Consider the following 16022-nt stretch of genomic DNA (forward strand, 5'->3'; position numbering starts at 1 on the left):
ATATGCTACAATTAAAATAGCACATCTTTTGCTTCTGGGCCTTTCATTAGGAGGGTAAGAATTCACTTTCTTCTGAAAACTAAAGGGGAGACATGGACCTTCCCAGTTGTTGTCATGGATACAGCTGCTGAGAAAAATGTCATTGTACCCCTGCAGATAAATGTATGTGACAGCTGCTTGGAATATTTGGTGGTAAAGCACCACAGATGTTAAACATTCTCGCATGGCCACCAGACTCCTCTTGAAATGTACACTGATTTTTTTTAAAAAAATTAAAGAAAAAAGGAAAAAAAGTTTATTTTTAAACATAAAGGTTATAGCATGAAGGAAGAAAAGGCTAAGCAGTTAAAAAAAATGTTGGCACTTTCATAGTTCATGATGTCATGGAGGAAAAAATATTACGGAACAATAGTATGAGTAAAGGATCAAGTGTCAGCCCAATTTTGGGTTATCTGGATTTTGTCACTGTGTGTTATAACAGTGTTGTTAGCGACAATAACTGTATTTCTTAGGTCAAGGGACAATTAAAAACAAAACAAACAAATAAAAAAGGCAACAAACACACATTGGAAAATTCTGTATCAAGGAAGTTCTGATCCTGATTAGACCACCTCAAAGTGTCAGCATTTCTACTTGGACTAGGGCACTTTTAATCTACTTCTACTTGACCTTTACACTAAATCTTTATGGGGACATAGGTTACAAAAACATGAAGAGGTTGAAAACAGGAGTTCTTCATTGAATTGTAGAGTCCTAGAACAGCTTGGGTTGGAAGAGACCTTACGGATTATCTAGGTCCAACCCCCCTGCCATTTTCCACTTCCAGTGATCTCAGATCCTCAATGAAGTAAGGTGATTACCAAGATGCTTCTGGAGTGTTGCTGCACAATGCTTAGTGGTATTTCATTGTACCATTCAGGCAGTAAAAGGCAAATACTGTTCCTACACAGAACACGTTAAGCTTTGGATTCTCCTCTCCTGGTAAAGTGGAGGTACACAAATCCCTCCTAATGTAATCTTTCAGTTAACACACTCCTAAATAAGCACAGAGAGAAGGGAAGGCAGGGTACTCTTCCAGCAATCATAACTTTGAGTGAGGGAGCAAAACACCAAGGGCTGGTTAGGATGAAGAAAGGTGAGTTTGGTTGTGACACAAACAAAGACAAGCAAAAAAAAGAGGAGGAGTAGAAAACAGGCCTGCAAGCAGTGTAGAAGTCCCCTCAAAATGAGGAGCTAATTCAGCACTGTGCAAAGGCCAAAGAAATAAGGAAGCAGAACTGACCACCCTGTTATAAATCTCTCCTATTAAGTATTTTGGGACTGGCCTAAACAATACAATGCTGTATTTTGAAGAGATATGTGAGCTATTGCTAAATGAAGCACGTTGGAACTGGAAGCAAGATAACTGCTTTAGCATGACGTAATACCCCAACTAATTAGCTCTGTTAGGAACAGAGCCCAGGAGGGCTGCGCTGGATCCAGAAGGCAAGCGGTTCATTTAGGGCTACCAAGGGCACCTCACTGTGGCGCTGCTCTCCTCCTCAGAGACACCTACTAGACATTATCAGCTGAAGTGGTAAAGCATGATGCAATAAAAATCATCATCATCATACCCACCACCACGCGTAGAGGCACAGTTTTACTGGAAAAGTAGTTGCGAAGTACATGCTGTAAAAAGAAAGGTGAGAGCATCCACTTACAGCCCAAAAAGGCTGGTTGTTTCACCAAAGTTGGAGTGCCTCCTTTTGATGAGCAGGCAGAGCACAGATCCTGCCCGAGCACAGATTCCTGCACTGCTCCTTTCACCAGAGATCATGACATTCATCCCAGCCAAGAAAGTAGCTGTTGATCAGTGTTCTGCCATATCTGAAAATCATCACTGTGGCCCAGCACCCTAACCTGGCGTTCATTGCAACACAGGCCCTTTGAAGCTATCCAGTTGTTTCAGAAAAGAAAAGCCACAAGAACAGAAAACAACTTCAAACAGCCCACTCATGGCAGGTCCCACAAGACTACTACACCTTCCCTGTTTGCGTAGCAAATGATTAGGGTAATAAATGTTTTAAAATCAGAACATGTTCTTATCCTCAAAAACATATAAAGCTTAGGACATCATCATTTCACTCCTGAAAGATGGAAAGGGGTAGCTGGATTTTTAAGACAAGCAGTCATGTTTTTCTATTTGGCCTCCAACAGTAGTAATTAGAAATACACTAAATTAATGGAAGTGACCTACCTGAAGAAAACAAGGAAAACAAACAAGGAGTGTCTCAGAAGCTATAGATTGCAGAAAAAGAATGAAAAATTTCAGAGAACAAACACTGCCCTCAAGGTAATAATGTCCCTTTTAAGACCCACCCACAGAATAAAGCCTTTCCTGTAAACACCTCTCTTCCTGGAGAAAAGCTGTCACAAAGCCATTACAACAGGCAATACCTGATATGGAGCTGGACATGGAACTCCCACAGGTCATTTTCCTGAGCAAGCTGCCCCATGGTATTTCTGGGTACACATGTGCAGTGGCCTGAAAAACCTACAGGCACGTAAATCCTGCTGCTTATTTGCTATAAAATTTTGCAGTGTGATCTGTTTACTATGAGCGCAGGCTAGGTGCATACCAAGAACTCTGCACAAAGCACAAAAATCACACTTCTCACCCCTTATTTCTACACCAGAGATACTTTTTATTTCTGTGTGTCTGGTTGTCTGCCTGAAGCAGGGGCTTACATATGAGTGATGCAAGTACTACATCCCTCCTTGCTGACGCACTGAGCACCCTCTCTTTCACTAAGCTTTCACTTAAGCTTCTGTTGGCTGTGATGACACATGAAGACACCCTTAGAAGCTGTAAGAGCAGTCCTGTTCATTGGCAACATTACGCCCATGTCAAGGCCCAAAAGACTTAGAGGTCACTGAGACAGACAGTTAAGTTAAGCATTCATTGGGATGTGTACTTCCAGGACTCCAAAACATTGCCCCAAAAAATGTGTTCTTAAATTACTTTCTTGTTTGCAAACAATCCTCTGCCTCTGCTTTGATCTACCTTCAAAATGAAGCTGTTCCACACATTACATTCCATTTCACCTGCACTGATGAAATGTGCAGCGTGCCCTTCGCATCCTGCACTCTTTTACATTGAAGCTTTTAGGAACGTTAAGCAGATCTTTCCCCATTGTTCAAACCCAGGATGCTGACATTTCAAATCAAACTTTCCTCTATGCAACTTGTGAAAATAACAAAGATAACCTCCCACCAATGCTCAGGCAGCTGCTTGCCTATATGCAATGAACCCAGCACAGGTTGCCAAGAGACTGCAATGATGAGCAGTGTTTTTTCCTGAATACTCTCAAATAAACTTTCAGTATATATCATCTCTGAGCAATAAAACATGCAAGACCACATTCTTGTTTCAGTTTAGAATTCTTTTTATTGCCGATATATAAAAGGACAATTTTATTTTTATCAATTAGGAACATCATAGTACCTCTGTTAAAACTGAGAATAAGCAATTTTCAGATAGCATGTACAGAAATCCCCCCAGAAAGCTCTGTTCCCTAGAGTAAAAATTAAGTGCAGATTCAATGAAATTTAGGAGGCTCTAAAGAACAGAAAAACTAAGTCTATTATAAGATACTGCTAGTCATTGTCAACCTTTCCATTAAAGAATAGGGCAATTAGAAATTAAAACAAAAGCCACCATTAAACCTTAGGTGTCAGAACATTTTTCCTTATTTGCAACTATCAAGATGAATAATAATTTTATACACTGTGTACTACTTAAAGAACAAAAGCTCTTTTAGATATGTTTCTAATACAACATTGCATAAATTCTTAGGCCCTAATCATTGATGAAATTTTTCAAGGAAAATTCAGGCTACCAGCTACCTTTTTGTCCCTGTGGATACTGCATATTTTTTGTCATATTACTATAAATTTATTTTTGTTTAAATTACACTACATATCTCTCCAATGAAAGAAAAACACTGAAGTGCTTTTCCATACATGACAAAATTCTGCACACACCAAGAATCAGAGGTTTAGTATTGCTTAACTCCTTGGGGAGAAGAGCTGAAATCACTATTTCTCCATCATCATATGCTGTGGTAAAACTGATGAGTGGTGTTAGCAACAACCGACAAAGTTTATGCAGTGAAGGTCAAATAAAATGAAAGATGAAGCTTGGGGTCAAGCAAAAGACAGTCTATCAACTAAAACTGCACAGCTTGAAAAGCTTGATAACCATTTCCATGATAAAAAACTTACCAGAGGGAAAGCATTAAAGTGTAACCAGAACATGAATGACCAAGAAGTCTACATTTTATCAAGTCCTAGTGCCATGCATTTTGTTGCTGCATTTATTTGGGTCTTTTTCTGTGCCATACTCATGACTTCTGAGTCATTTGTCACCACCTCTAAGAGGTGAATATCAACCTCCATGGCCAGACACAGTGATGTTGGAAGAATGGTGAAAATTATATAGGACTGTCCAGGCACCCTCAACTGTACCTTTGTCAAATCCTAGGTCATCAAATGTGATACAGAATTAAACCAGAAACAAACAAATAAAAAAATAAAAGGGGGCAATTATTTAAATTCTTACGATTTCCTTTTACAGCTGTCATCCTTTTACACCTTTTACATCCCAGCTTTCCCAAGCCCTGAGTCCCTCTTCAAAATCTAGCTTTCAAATATTAACTAAATCAGCATACAAACAGTCTCACAGCAAATAAATCACAGCCATAGTAGGGAGACATTTCAAAAAAGCAATCAGGACTGGGAGGTTTAATTTAGAGAGAGGAGAAAGACTTTAGACCTTGATAAGGCATGACATAATTCCATGCCATTGATCTGCAATCATATAGCTGTATCTGTAATGCAAACAACAAGTAATTTAGAATGCTCTTAATTAGGTGTAATAAGTGTACACTGGCACATTACTGAATCTATAAATAGACAGCAGCCACATCATCTCACTCCTGCCACATGTTATGAGGTATAGGAAGGAAAAAGAAAGGCACTTTCCTTTTATAAGACCTTTCTTAAATTTGTTTTAGTGGTGGGGTTTTTTGGCGGGAGAGGGGTGTTTGTTGGGTTTTGGGTTTTTTTTTGCTCCTGAAGGTATTTAATCAGGCCTTTAAATACTGACAAATCTTCCCCAGCAGACACAGGCTATCCTCATCAATTGTATAAAAGGAAGAGAGAATACCTAATTTGTAATAAATCAGGAACCACAGAATATCGATCTGTAAGACATTCAGAGAGACACAGCTCTGGGCAACCAAATGTTGCCTTGAACACCTCCCTGCTCTGAGCATGGGGGTGGGACAGATGACCTCTCAAAGTGTCCTCCAACCCAGATTACCTTCGTGATCCTGTAACATTCGTAAACTTTTTTTCTATAAGAAGTCCTTCTCTATAACCTCTCACACTACACACAGTAATTTAAACTGTAGATCAGCTACAAATAACCTTGGGATATATTTCAAAGAAAAGGTATAATCCTTTTTAAGAAAATTCAGCAGAAGCTCATGTGCCTCTTGCCCTGGCTATGATTTATGTTTATTTCTTTTTACTCAAATAGAAAAATACAAGATTGCCCTGTCATTTCCAACACCTCACTGTGAGACAACCTCTCAGGGACACAGATTTATCAAAATTTCAAAGGGTAATTTGAAATATGAGCCCTTTGTAAACCTGTTGACAGCAGATCCCTGGTTGATGAAGGAGTAGAACCCATGATGTTAACTCTTTTTAGCTCCTCCCCAGTGGTGCACACAGCAAGCAAATATTTCAAATATGGAAAAAAAAAATCTTTTTTTTACCCTAAACAGTGTAAGCAAAAAAAAAATATAAAGAATTGGTTTGCATGCACACATACACACAGAACTACTGGGCTCTAAATACAGTTCTCTATGCAAGAAGTAAGATCATCTGAAGCACACACATGATCACAACTGTGGAAAAATGCAAAGCTTAAGGAAGCTAGAATAAAAATTATGTATTTTTTTTTTACAAAAAAGCTATTCACGGCAGTTGCATTTACCTGGCAACAGCAGGTAACATGAGATAATATACAAAAGCACTTTTAAAGACAGGTCTTTAAACATACAGCTTGACATTCCCAGCACATTTAATAGCTTGCTTTTGACAGGAGCTCGTCAGAAGTTCTGTACTTTAGTAGTATCTTCAGTTCCTTTCAAATGCTGAAGAAGAAGCAGAACAGAGTCTTGCAATGCAGCAAGAGCAGCACAGATAGAAAGCTGACAACCCTCTGAAGCCTGAAGGATTTTTTTTTTTAATGCCTTTTATAGAATTACCAAGCTGGGCAAGGGAAAAACTTGTCATCTAGTAGACAGGATACACACACAGACCCTAACTTGTGCAACCTGCTTTTAAATTTCTGAAAGATTATTTGCCAGTGGATTGGGGAGACCACCAGCCTAAGCAGCAAACCATCTCAGGTATAAATTTTATCTTACCTGCACATAGTTTTGAGGTACATTTTGGTCAATGTTGTCTCTACAAAATGTTAACCAGTGGACTCTGTACAGGTAAAAGTTCTTTCTTTGCTTCCAGAAGCACCACAGAATCATGTTTATTAGCCCAACATTGATTTATAACCTAATTTTAAAAAACAAACAAACAAACAAACAAACCTACAAAAAAATCCAAGAGTCCACTGAACCACACGAAGAGGTTGTCCTAAATTCTGGTTTCCCCCTGTAAAACCCTCATAATGCAAACTTCTAGGTTATATGAAGGTTTGCTTGAACAACTTCACTCAGGGGAAAGAAAATCAAGTTTAATATCAGATAGATGGTTCTGAATGTTATTCCTGGTTTTGTCTGTAATGAGAAGCTGTGCAAATGGGGAAAATATTTTTTACTTCCTTGAAAGTTCAGATTTAATCAGAAACATTGGTTCTTCATCTCACACCCAAGTAAATCACACTAGCTCCCCATGACAGATCTATATCCTCTCTGCATTCATCCCAGGCAGAATCCACATATTATAAATGCATCATTATATACAATAATAAAAAAAATACTGTTTACACCATGAACACCACTATATTCTTTCAGATTCTTGACTCACAAACCCCCTTTTACCCTTTGTGCTCTCTTTTATTCACTTTAATAGATCTCTGAGACTGAGGCCAATCAATGTTTGTCTAGAGAGTAACTCATGTGAAGCTCCCTGACGCTTCAGGCAAAAAATGACAATAGCTGAAAAATCAGCAAAAAGGGTGCATTAATTTTCAAGTCAATAGCTCCACAGTGAACCATCTGCTCCCAGGATTGATCAGTGCCACTGAAGGAGGAGGCAGTGAAGGGTGAAACTATTAAAAGAAGCAAACTCATATATCTGCCTCTGCAAGACTCCACACCCAACAAACTTTATGGTCTTTGGCAGTTACTCCTCTTATGGGAACTACTGGGAGAAATCTTGCAGAGGCATAGACTAAAAGGAAAAGGGATGTCACTCCTTCTCTGTTCAAATTCCTGAAGAAACCATGACAGCAGCAGGCAAGAAAGGAGGGAGAGAACACAAAGCAAGATGTCTCTATGGGAGCGTTAAAACAAACACAGAAGTATGTGCCTGTCCTCATGGTCAACAGAGAGTATGCACAGGGAGGAAAGAAGTCTCTGCCTGATGGGCAGCTGGGCTGGCTGGATAGCCATGCTGGTCCTCTCCAACATCCTTAGCTGAACCAGAGCAAGCCACCCTTCTAACAAGCCAGTGACCTTCCTCTCACTCCAGAGGATCACAGCAACAGTAAGGACTACCAGCAGTCAAACTGAAGTCATTCAAGCTCAGTTACTAAATTTAAGCAACCACACAACAGGACATAACTGACCAGAGCAGCATGACAGTCCTTTAGAACCACTTAAATCTCTGCAGGCATGAAAAACCTCAGCAGATCTTCCCAGCATGGAACTATGCCAGAAGTGCAAAATGACACTGAGGGCACAGCCAGCTCTCCTCGGCGAGCACGTCTAGAAAGACCCTGGCAAGAGCAGGACACACATCCTCCTGCTGCCCACAGAGGGGCTCCTGTTGCTTGCCACCCGGGAAATATATAGGGAGACTTGCCACCCACAAGCTGCTACTCACTTTTAAAACCCTATTCAGGTTGCTAAGTGACAATAAAATAGTGCAATCTCACACAATTTGCAAACCCCAAGCGCTTAAAGGCAAGGAAATGAATTGTCCAGATCATCATAAATCTCATGCTGCCCATCTAATAAACAAGTAAATTCTCATCAAATGTAAAAGCTTGCTGAATTCATTACAATAATGCTACCTCTCCCAAGAGTACAAGCTCAGGTTTTGTTAATGTGCTTTCAATATCTAAGTGGTGAAATATTCCTAAACAGGGATACTATTCAAATAAAAAACTTAGCTAGAAAAATATTTTTTTTACTCGTTCTTCTTAATTGTGCAATATATCATGATAATTCCTACATGGTAAAAGTTTTTAAAGTCAACTGCGATCTGACTTTATATACAAAATTTTTATGACCCACATCTGACGAGCACTTAAGCACCAGATTAACTTTAAGAAGTAATTAGTCACATAGAACTGTACAGGGTGACTGAAGTGTTTCAGTATGTGCACAAATGCTGTACCAGAATAAATCTCTTAATTCATTTTAAATAGCATCTAATGTGGTGATCTAATTTTTAGCATATCAATGCAATATTTATTTTGGGTCAGCATTAGGCTTGTTTGCAGTGATAAATGCAGTGTTTACATTAAGAAAGAATGAAGCTTCTTTTCGGTATGATATAAAGAATATAATTCATGGATGTCCCCAAGCCAGACTTTTTTTTTTTTCTTTTGCTTTTTTTTTGTGCCATTGCTAGCAAATTGAGAATCATGTCTTGAATTTAGTATTATACAGCTATGGTCACTGCATGTATTTAGTACCCTAGTTTTTAAAAGAAGATTTACCTTTTAGTTTTTAAAAGAAGATTTTGGAAAATGCAACTGATTTTTTCAAGGCCAGGGGGGAAAAGATAGAACAGCAATGTAAAAAGGTAGCAAATGCAAAGGTGAAAGAAAGAGCTCTCTCTCTTAATAAAGGCAAAGTTCAGATACCAAAGTATCAGACCAAACAAAAACACCAAACAAAACTAGCCATGCTGTCAACAACTTCAAGCAATTGTTGACATCATTTCCCCCTACTTTACAAATAATAAAAAAATCTCAAAAATTTAATGGCCGACCAGAACAAAATACTGGCCTTGTGGTTCCCTTTCAAGTGAGCTACCAAAGTGCTCTCACAAGACATCAAACTATGTCTTAATTATCCCGTCAGAGGAAAACTGCCAAAACAGCATGACTACAGAGCATTCTTTTATACCCAAAACTCCATATTCTAAGCATCAATGAATCCACACATTACCTTATTGCTTTGCTAAGATTTTGAGGTCTACAAAATATATGTATGTTCTTCTGTAGATCCCTTACCAGAAGCATGGCTGGTCAGAGTTCAAAGAAAATGAGAGGAACATTGTTTTAAAAGAAATATATATATAGTCTTTTGGAGTGTTCCAGAGCAAGAACATTGGTCTAAGCTGCCTTTTATTGTCTTCAGCTAGTCAAGAGAATTTCAACAGTTCCCTCCAGAAAAAGGCTTTGTGATAGCAAACAGACTTCTCTTTTAATCACTACTTCAAATACAAAACCACTGTAATTCTAGGTATTCTGCTTTAGATATCCAAAGTAATTTGGCTAGTCCAGCTAGTCATCCAGTAGTCATACAGCAGTCATACAACAGCGTTGCATCCTGCATTCTGACGTTGCTGCTGGAAACAATTCAAGATGTTTGCAAATGATCTATATAGCCTTACATGGATAAAGACCCAGCTATAGAATAGTCCTTTCTTGAGCTCTGGCATGGCTGCTCTGTGTCTCCAGGACTCTGCACATGAAGTCCACAAGATAAGGCATCTCTGAAAGGGATTGCCAGTTATCATTTATTCTTGAATAAGTCTCTTTTTTTTGCTTCTTAAAAAACAGAAATTCTCCTTGAAGTACAAAATAAACTCAAAGTGTTTCACCCAATCTTTTTCACAGAAAAGCATTCTCCAGCTCCTTAGAACAAAGCAGAAAATAATCAAAATCTTGTATTAAAGATGAAAGTGTGATTATCTTTTTTCCACCTTCACAGCTCACCCAGCTGGCTGGGAGGAAAAAAAGGGTAATTCATGTTATCTCACAGTACAAAATAACATTAATACTTTAAAGATTCCAAAAAAAAAAAAAAAAAGCCAAAAAAAAAAAACCCACCACACCACAGAAACAAACACCAAAAAAACCCACAAAAGCAACATTCTTTGAAGACCTGCTTGCAAATACCTACGGTCAAATGTTACAAGCTCCTCCTTTCTTGTACTTAGCTAGCAATTTAAGCTTTGCCAATGCATGCATCACTAAAATGCCTTAGCAGATTTCATTTCAGTTTTATACAAACATGTGTCAGAATTTGGAGTGGTAATGACCACTGTGCCCTAAATAGTGTAACTCTTTCCATTCTAACCCTGCTTACTTCTACATAGTGTGTTCAGTCATTTTTAACTTCCCCAAACTATCATATCTTTGCCTGAAAATTTCCTTTAATGGACTCTATTTTGAAAGCTTATGTAGACACACAGCAATTATGAGAAGCAACAAATATTGCCCACCATTTAATGACAGAAACTGGTTTGCTTTGTCCAGGCATACTCTAGAACAGAATAATATATTTATATATATATGCATATCAAAACTTAAATATATTGCCCTGTGCATACATATGTGTGTTGCACATATCAGGAATACACATTAATGAATAGTTCACTTTAAAAATAGGTTTAAGTCCCCAGGATGTGGTGAGAGAAACAAATTTGCCAGATTTTACAACAGTTGTGGGAAAAAAAAAATGCTGAGATATTTTACTAAAGATGGATATACAGTACATAAATTTAATTGCAAAATGAAAATAATGGAAAATATGAATACTGAAGACAGATATCCTGTAGCACCCTTCAGTCTGTTCTGTGAACACTGCCAGGTGCCAAGAACTTGAGGACGATTGCTGTGCACTTCCTCGCTAGTGACACTATTCATATCACTGCAGTTGCAGAGTACATTACAAACTACAGCGCATTTTGAAGCTGTGCAGAGTCACACAATCCTAATGTATATAAAGGATCTCCACTGGGGTAAACTTTGCTACCATGGCATTTTCCTGAGAACTTCTGGTGCATTAAAAAAATCATGTTTCCTTAACCAGAAAGGAATGAACTACTACTTAGTTGAGTAAATCGGGAACCATTAAAACAAGGAAAAACAGATCACATTGCAAAGAATGATGCTCATGCATTTCAACACTGGTATCACTCACAGCACTTTACATTTAGGTGAATTAACAAGCTATGGTAAACTGAGAGAAATGTATACCAGAAACAAACAGGAAGTGACTGCTGGGACTTGGCACTGTCAAATGTCACCATATGGAAAAGGTTAGAAACTTTTTGAAGGCTCAGTTCCTAAATGGATGGTGTGAAGGCAAATAAAACCACATTGGAGAATTTAATTAATTTACTTTTATTACTCCATAATGATTTAAGATCTCAAAAAATATATGTTAATAACTCAGATAAGAAAATTCAAGTAATAACTCTTGCCAACTAAACAACACTGTATTATCTCCACTAATTATAACGCAGTCTTGCTTCACAATATCTGCCATGTTACAGCAATTTCATTACTAACAAAAACCACTGGGGGTGAAGGAGAGGAAGAAAGCTTTATCCCACATACCTTACAAGTGTATTTATCTTACTCAATACACCACATTTTCTTGCATTTCCTAAATTGTACTTTCTGCTCCAGAATGTCTGCTTCACGCAAAAATAAACACAGGCCAGAAACTTAATGCAGATTTGAGAGCAAACCACATATCCAACAGAGGTTTTGCATTAACTGGATGTGGAGCCATTAAAATAGAAAGCTAGGTCAGTGATAAAAGTGCTACTCTTCATATGCAGTTTTTTATAGAGTACTCAAGACAAGAGTGGGAGCTGTAACTGTGCTCATCTAACAACTATACTTCCAAGTACCCAGGGATCGTTTCATTTATTAATCTTCTGCTGATCCTCAAGGTGAGGAGAATTCAAAGAGAAAAAGTGTGAGCTCTAATTTGAACTTCCCCTTCTCGACACATTTCTGCTATAAAGAACAGAAGAAAGGCCATCTTTTTAAGGAATGTGCTTTGCACTACAGCAATTAACTTTAAAGCAACTAGAAGCCAGCTGATGACAGGCAGTTTTCAGGCTGTAGCCCCAAGAACTGAAGTCATCTGTTTAAGGAAGGCACTGACTCTCCCTGTCTTAACCAACATCTTAAAAATGAAGAAGCCAAATTTAACACACACATGGAGAACTTTCCATTACTTCAATCTCCAATGTAACCCTGCTTGTAACCCAGCATCATCATATATACTACTTCCAAACTGTCTGACTACAGTTTTCCAAAGCTACCAAAAATCCAAAATGTATATTCTTAAAATGTTTGTTGGTTTTGTTGGTTTTTTTTACCAAGACATGTTTTATGAGCTAAATATTCAAGTCATTCAAAATGGGGGGAAGGATAAGTAGACATTACAAAACCAAAAGCTGTTTCCATTAGGGATTTTGGCTCAAAAGTGCTCAAACTTCACAAGGTACCTGTCACTTATTATTAACTAGTGTTTCCTCCATGGAACACTTACAAACTCCACAGATGCAAAAGGTTCCAGGATGACATTTAAAGATACTGGCTTTAATCTCACAGAAGTCCTAATCAGTTTTGTCCTGATTTCCCTAAAGGTACCTACTGCTACTGTGTCACTCTACAGCCAAGTATGGGGCTTTAGCAAACAGCTCCTAGTGACAAACAACATGTTGGCCTAAAGAATAGTCCTTTAGTCCTTTACACCACTACTCGTTCCCTCCTCCTCAAGTTGGCAGACACAAACACATGTTGATCTTCAAGTTTTCTGTTTGGGGTAATTAATAATGGCCACATTTTGACACAGATATGCTTTAAAGTTTTGTAAAAATTTAAGAGATAGATATGCATAAACTAAAATTGCACCCATAACAGAAGTTACAATGATGTCCAGCCGCATCACCAATCTGTTTTTCTTAGCAACTGACTGTAAAAGTAGTTCCACTGAAATCAAGCTAACAGCTTGCCAAGGAAGTTGCTCTCCAGTGCAGGTAAGCTATGGCAAAACTGGACAACAGTCTTCTAAATAGAACTGTGAACCAATCATTAGCATATCACAAACAAGCAATAAACTTTGGTGTAATTATATCTGCCAATACAGTACTCCTGGTTTTCATCTTCTCATTCTCTTATTCACCCTCTGCCCTCAGTTAAATAATTAATTGGTTTTATTTAGGAAGAAAAGAGCAAAGAGTAAAAATTGCCTTTGAGAACTACAGATGTTAGAAGTTTTTAGGCTTCTGTTTGTTGTGTTTGTGCTAGTGAAAGGGGTTTGTTCTTGTACGTATATTTCCTAAATCCTGTTATACACACATTAAAAAAAATCCACTCCTGAGTGATTCTGTCTGCAAAGTATCACCATATGGTAGCTTTCACAAATGATCAACTGTACCAAAACATCTAAAAATAACATCTTCCTTAAGTAAAACAAAAACAATTACCAGTGGAGACTTTTGGGTATAGTTCTGAGCTAAGGAATCGATACCACGTCGCTGAAATGCTTCAAGTAAGTAAATAAGCAACCTCTGGAGAAAAATAGCACAGTCCTAAATGGCCCACAAGCATCAATGATAAATGTAATATACATGCTTTGGGTTCTTTCAAAAGTCTATTCTTAGATGTAAGACAAACCCAATCCATTTAATTAAAACCTTAGCTTACAAGCACATTCACCAAGTAAGTGAAGCTTAACAAATCTAATTTGAATGAAAGGGACTAGCTGGGTAAAAGAGCAGCTCCCTGATGTTCCTTGCTCTAGTGGTTTCATGTAACCACTGATCACCAACTACTACAACAGCAAACATACAACACCCTTAAACTAAATGGGAGTTGTCTGTCTAAATATAGCTACTTTTAAATAATGCATTGTGAGTTATAAAATAAAGTGCTACTGAATTATTTAACATGGGTCTCATCTTTAACAATGATATATCACTTTTAATTAAATTGAAAGGAAGATGTTTATATGTGGAGTTGCATATTATTGTAAATTACAACCAGTAAAGCAACATTTTAACTCCAATTATGTCAGCAGTCAGTTTTTCCTATATATATCTGATTCACAGAAATAGAACTGGGACTCGAGCTAAGATAAGCAAAGGCAAGACTTGCAGAGCTGTCTTAGATCTTCAGACGATCCCAGCTCAGCATTCATTCACAACCTTCAGACACAGAATATCCCACCCATCTGTAACAGTTGGCAAGAATTGGCTGGGATCTCAATCTCACCAATCTGTGTCAACAACATTCATAACAGGCACGTTTTCCTTATGCAAGTATCAACCTCTTTGAGAGCAAACACTCAAATGCATTTAATACCACTACAGGTAATAAAGGCATCGTACTCTGTAACTTTTAAAATGTTCTGAAGACACAAAAGGGTGTTAAAACTGAAAGTTTGTGTAGAACTACGTTTCCAACACAATGCAACAGTTGTATATTATTTACTATAGTAACCTTTCAGCCAGGCCTAACATCTGTAAATGCAAAATTAACATTTAGCAACAAAATCGAATGACACATCTTGTTTAGGAGGTTTCAGGAAAAAACAGCCTTTCACCTCACATAACAGAGCAACATTACTGTTTAACAATCACTGTTTAAAGGTGGCTGCCTTTTGCACATAGTGCATGGAGCAAAAGCCCAAGGGAAGAACAGCACCAACCGGACCGGACTTCACTAACTACTAACTTTAATGGGTGCTCTGTAGAGGAAACAACACCACGTGACCTATTGTGTAGAAATCAAACCCTAAGTGTGATCAGTTCAGGCCTGCATGGAGTCACTTTGCCCCTCAAAACAGACACTTCCCAGAAAAGCCCTGATCTTCATGTTATTGCATCAATAAGCTCTCCCCAAGGTGGGTTTTGTGCAGATCCCATCACTGACTGTGGACCACGCTTTGTAGAAAGTCATGGGATCCTTCTACACAGCAAGTCTGTTTCATGATGTTTATGCTTTCAAATGCCTGCTTGTTGATTTTACAAGGGGGGAAAAAACTAAATAAACACACCATCCATGAAAAAAGTTAATTCCACTGGGACAACTCGGCAGCCCGAGACAGCCAAAAAAACTGCATTAACCTAAAATTTTGACAGCCGCTTTACGCATCCAGTGTCACGAGCGAGGATGTATAGAAGTTTACTTCTCTTTCCGCGAGGTGCCTTTCAAAGTGGAAGCCGGCTTTCCCTCCTTGGCGGCACTCCCGAAGAGGAGCCCGACGTGCCACCGCGGGCTCGGTGCCTGCCGCTCTGGCGGGGCGCACGGCAGCGGTCCCCGGGACCGGCGGTGAACTAAAAAGGGTGGGCGGCGGGTATGGAAAGTGGCGGGGAAGGGCTCGCTGAGCCAGCCCACCCGCGCCGCAGGGTGGCAGGGCGGGATCCCCGCGGCAGCGGTGCCCGCCGCCGAGGAAGAGGAGCCGGAGGGAAGGAGGGAGGGAGGGAAGGAGGGAGGCAGCCCGCCGCTTCCCCCACACCCAGGACGCCCGGCAGGGCAGGGCGGCTGCCGGGGCAGGCAGCTTCCCCTCCGGCCAAGCGGAGCGCCGCAGCCCCGGGGGGCTCTTCCTGCCAGCCAGGGACAGATGTGGACGCAACAGCTGGACGGGGAGGAGGGGAGAGGAAAGGAAGGAAGAGGCACGGTTGTCTCACAAACCTCCCCCCCCCGCCAAGCCCCCGCCGCCGCTCCTGGGGATGCGGGCGGGATGCAGCGGCCGTCCCCAGCTCCGTGTTAGCCCCGCTTGGGGATGGGGATGGACAAACCGGCC

At 39.4% G+C, this 16022-nt stretch overlaps 1 protein-coding gene across 2 annotated transcripts in view; it reads right to left on the reverse strand.

The window, feature by feature from the left end:
* Positions 1-16022, reverse strand: part of DGKH (diacylglycerol kinase eta) — a 159144-nt gene that overhangs the window by 136466 nt on the left and 6656 nt on the right. The window lies entirely within an intron of this gene.

Source organism: Agelaius tricolor, unplaced genomic scaffold (assembly GCF_023055355.1).
Source record: "Agelaius tricolor isolate 1412-34295 unplaced genomic scaffold, bAgeTri1.0.p SCAF_26, whole genome shotgun sequence".
NCBI classification, from domain to species: domain Eukaryota; kingdom Metazoa; phylum Chordata; class Aves; order Passeriformes; family Icteridae; genus Agelaius; species Agelaius tricolor.